This window comes from Lacerta agilis, chromosome 17, assembly GCF_009819535.1.
Source record: "Lacerta agilis isolate rLacAgi1 chromosome 17, rLacAgi1.pri, whole genome shotgun sequence".
Classification (NCBI taxonomy): Eukaryota; Metazoa; Chordata; class Lepidosauria; order Squamata; family Lacertidae; genus Lacerta; species Lacerta agilis.
Window position 1 is genome coordinate 12,500,752 of NC_046328.1, and position 5,357 is coordinate 12,506,108.

The window sequence follows — 5,357 nt, forward strand, 5'->3', positions numbered from 1 at the left end:
TCACAAGACCTTACATAATTTTTTACACTTTTATGAACATCAGGCCAATAGAAATAACGAGAGACACGTTCAAGAGTCCCCTTTACCCCAAAATGTCCAGCTAAAGCATCAGAATGAGCTAGAGTTAAGACTTTCTCACGCATGGACATAGGGACTACTAATTGCAAAACACAGTCCTGGTCTGCACTCCTCTTCGGCCAGAACTGTCGATATAACAGATCTTTCTGATACGAAAACCCCACACGTTTCTCCCCTCGAGAGGGTTTCTTTGCTGCCTCCCGACAATCTTGCAAGGAAGGATCAGATTGCTGCTCAGCTGCAAACACTTGTAGATTTTCCAGCACGGCCGGAGTCCCAAACTCAGTCACTGCGGCCTGGCTGGGTGGAAAGGGCGGCCCCCCTTCCTCCTGAGGGCTCTCAGCCAGCTGCTGACAAGAATGGCTCTGTTCCTCCCCCTCTGGCATTTCAGCTAGTTGAATCTCCGTCTTTGGGGTACACTCTGATAAAGTTTGCAGATAGGCTTTGTACCCAAGATCATTCCCAATCAAAGCCGCTGTCTTACATTCCCCAGGATCATGCAGGATTACGAAATGATCCCCCTCATATCCTTGGTAAGACACTGGCACAATCGCAGTAGGACGGTAGATAGCGTCCACCCCATATGGGGACACTTTCAAAGGCTTTGGCTGGATCTGCTGTGGCAGAACCAAGTTCTTTGCCACGCTGGTGATATCAGCTCCAGAGTCACGAAATGAGTTAACTGTAATGCGATTAATTCTAATGGGTGCAGAATACTCCATATTCGCCCAATCTATGTGTGGTGCCACAGCCACATTTGTCCCAGTCCCAACAGGTCCCACACTAGGAGCAGAGGCAACAGACATAATACTTCTAGGAGCCACAGCAGGCGGCTTCAAACCCTGCTCCCTCCCGTCCAGGTCGGTGGTCTCCCTTGCCATCTGGGCTTGGATTTCTGCATCCCAGTCTTCCTCAGGGAGTTGGATCACACGGACCGCCGGAGTGGACGAAGCTACGGGGCCCCGCTTTTCTTTCAGAAGCGGACAAAATGCTTTGACATGGCCCTCGCGCCGGCAATAAAAGCAGAGTCCTGAGGCAGGGGTAATTTTAGCCTTGTCGCCTCCCCCCGACACAGAGTCCTTAGGCACCACTCCAGGTTTTTCCTCCCACTCTCTGGGTTGAAAAGCAGCCTTCCCCACCGACCCTAAATTAGCAGATCGGCCTCCGGCCGGCTGGCTTTTATTGCCCAAATTAGTCCTGTTCAAGCGGAACGATTCTGCATACTTCGCAGCCTGCTCATAAGTAGTTGGATTTTGGTCTGCCACTAAGCTAGCCAGTTCTGCAGGCAGATAGCGCATAAATTGTTCCAAAATCATAGTTTGTCTTAACTTCGCAAAGGTATCCACTTCTGCGGCTGACAACCAAAAATCAAACTGCTGCGCAACTTTTGCTGCAACAAGAGGAAAGTTCTCTGCGGACGCTGACTTGTCCACCTTTCGAAAGGCGCGTCTATAGCACTCCGGCTGGCGGCCATAACGTTGAAGCACAAGCTCTTTATAAAGACGATAATTTAAGAATTGTTGCGCTGGCATCTGGCCCAACAAATCAGCCAGCTCTGCTGTGACTAAAGATCGCAAAACAGTCATATACAGACGCTCAGGCACACCCACTTCTTTGCAAGTCAGTTCGAACAGTGTTAAAAAACTTAACACATCATTGGGTGGCTTGTAAGTAGGAAAGAGCTTCAAATTAATGTCTTGCAACGCCACCTCGCCTGGTGATCGTCTTGGGGCAACCCGGGGACGCTCTCCCTGGCTGTATTCTCGAGGAGGGGGGTAATACGCCCTACGTCCCTCCGGACGCTCTGCCTGTTCTTCCCAGTAGTCCTGCCGGTTCCTTGGGCGTGGCAGATAGACTTCCCCCTGCTCAGTCCATTGAGGCAGCCCCCTGGGTCCCCTCTGTCCATCCGGCGAATATGCTCTCCCAGGGCTACCCTCTCGATAAACAGGGTGCCCCATCTCCTCTTCCCGCTGGGCAGTGGCTCTGCGAGCCCCTCTATAGTCCCCCACATCCGTGGTCTGCCCTCTAAACTGTGGTCTCAAACCCTGATAGTCACTCACGTCTTTGGCACGGCCCCTGGGCTGATGTCCCGGCTCGCGGTAGTCATCCACATCCCTGGCACGGCCCTCCTTGAAGCATCTCGGCAGCTCCTGCTGAATCCGCTCCCCCACGCTAGCTGGTCCGGCTGCAGCAGGGTGACGCTGACGCGCTCTCTGGACGTCCATAAGGCTGCCTGAACCCCAGCCTCGACCTGGCACACACACCGTCTGCTTAGGGCGTACTGTCGGCTCGGAAGTTGTGGAATATCTTCCCTCTAAGTGCACCTTGGCTGCACGAACCTCTTCCTCCCAACAAGTTTGGAATTGCTGCTGCACCTCTTCCCTGGCTTCTGCTAGAGGCCCTCCGGAACGGTGAGCTTCCTCCCCCTCCGAGTCGTCATCTGAGAACAACGAAGCCTCCGCTCCCTTTGAAGTTGGTCTCCTTGGCGACTCTGTCCCATAAGGCGGGGGACTGAGACTTTCTCTCGACCCCCATCGGTCCAGAGTCTGCAACGTCTCGGTCGGGTCTGACACTCCTGCCATCCCTAACTTACTAATCCAATTAGAAAACGTTTGTACTCTTCACAAGAAATACGTGCCTACACAATTAGTGTTTCTTAGTTTGCCTTTGATCAGCGAAGTCGAAATCCCACCGCTTGCCAACATGTAGTGGATTTCTCACAGCCCCTCCTCCTCCTCTCGGCTATTATCTGCCTCTGAGCCCCGTAGAGCTATTAGCTAGGCGGGGGAAGGTCTGCGGGAACCCAAAAAAGCATCACCAAACACGTACAGGTACGCTGCCACCACTCCCTTGCTGTGAAGCCGATAGAGGTGTCAGGGAGTCACACCTCCACCTTAATTACACAGGCTTCACACCTTGGCCCACTTTACGGTGTAGCCAAAGGATACTCAAGAACCTGGTAGGGTCCGAATGGTCAGACGCTGGACTCAGCTTCACTATTAACCAAAGGCAAAACAAGGCAACAGAACTAAAGTTCAAAAGTTTATTTAAAAGCAAAGAAGTTAAAACAAGGTTACACGTTTCTTAGAAAAGAGTACAAACAGAAAATAAGAACGTTGTAAAATATAACTAACTAAACATACTCACACAAGGCTTGGTTAAAGTAACAGACAGTTGTTCTCGGCTATCCAGCACGAACACAGAGTGAGTTTTCCCGGGGCAGCTAACCGCTTGCCCCCAGCTGAGAGTTACAGCCTCCTGGTCAAAACCAGCCACCGGTCTCTGACAATTAGCATCTCTAAACGCGGGATTAATATACATAATAATCCCCCGTGGTATCCCGATAATTATCCAACCCGATTTAAGCTTGAATATACATCCTCCAATCCCTAAGGACCTCAGGCATAATTCACAAGTGTCAGGTAGTTAACGCAGCTGTATGCATGTTATTTAACAGCGGCTCCGGGTGTCTGTATACTCCCCAATTTTCCCAGCCTCGCTGCTTTTCTCTAATGGTCACTGTTTGATCTTTAACTCTCCCTCCCAGCTGGGCAAGGACACCAATTAGCGTAAATCTTGGTTTGGCTAGATAGCCCCTTAAGAAGGGTAAGAGGGGAAAGTTTATCTTTAAAGGGAGCGCCAGGCACGGCAAGCAGGCTCACATTCTCAAGATGCCGCTTTTATTATACTTAGCAACCTCTAATTCACCTAGGAGAGGCCCACTCGCACTACAGATGGATACCGGCAACAGGCACAATGATAGTTTTGACCCACTAAAATTACTTCGGACCAGGCATGTCACATTCTGCTGAGGTCGCCACTGCAGTTCCAACATCAGTGTCGCAATAAATTTGTATTTCCTTATTCTTTTTCAACATTCCCAATTGTGGATTATTGCTGGGCTGAAAGGTTGGGGGGCAAAGAACAGAAAGAACCCAAGACTCACTGAATCTACTAAGTTGATAACAGGTTTTCTGTAAGAGCCCTAAGGATTGTACATTGCAATCCTACGTATGCCCACTCAGAAGTAAATCTCACTGCTGGAACAAAGGAAGCTGCCTTATGCAGTCAGACAACTGGTCTATCTGGCTCAGTATTCTCAGAACATCAAGAGCCCTGCTGAATCAGGCCAAAGTCCTGTCATGCCTCCAGGAAGTCCACAAACAGTACCTGGGTGCAGTCATGCTCTGTCCTTGCGTCCTCAGGAACAGGGATTATTGAGACATACTGTCTTTGATACTCGAGGTAATATACTTTTGAATTACAGCATGAATTTACAAGTTCTTGTCTTCCTCATTACTGCTTTCCCTTACATGCATCTTCACTAACTGCAGCAAAACTAAGGGCCTTGGTGCTGATGAAGCCCCCGGTGATTGGCAGAACTACCCTGACATCACAGAGGTGCAGGAAGCCAAAGATCCTTCGGCTAGGTCACATGAGCTGCTTGTTGTCCTAATTAGAAAGCTTTCTGGGACTCTATCCCTCCCTGCATTACAAAGATGCTGTGAGAAGGAAGGGGAAGAGACCCATCTACACAGTTTCAAGCTCCTCTGAGAAATAAAAATAAATAGTAAAATTCATGTTAGGGAACAGGTAGCCAGTTTTTGCTTGTTGTGGACACGGTAGTCATCAAAAGCCCCAGCATAACCCAGTTTACAAAGATATTTCCCCCTTCCTTTTCAACCATGCCTCTGTGGATGAACTTGTCAACTGAGATTAACTCTTCCCACATCTAGAAGCATGTGAAGCTGGTCTTTATTGAGTCAGACCATTGGTCCATCTTGCTCAATATTGCCTACACCTACTGGCAGTACCTCTCCAGGGTTTTAGAAAGTCTCCTGAGACTGTCTACATGCAAATAATAATCATTATTTAGAAGAAGGTGCTCAGTCACTGAGCTATAGCCTTTCCTCTATCTGATGACGTGCTATCTTCTTGCTCATGAGCATTTGTCTTGTAATGGTCTTAAAAGGTGCTACAGGAATATTTGTGGCATTTACGCAGATATTCATGTTACAAAACGAAACATCGCATGACAATGGGATGGAGGGCATGAGAATTTAACCCAGACAGGGTATTCCCCCCCCCCCATCCTCTTCATACACCTTTGAACGGATTTTAACATTGAATCTTTGCACAGGGAGGAGAGGAAATAGAAGGACTCTTGTCTACAGAGCTTTAGCTTAATGTTTGCTTGGTGGAAAAGTTTTAACAAACCTAACACCAGGACCGAAAAGCCTGTTAAAAACAATGATAATAAATGCAAGGGAAGTAAGCCA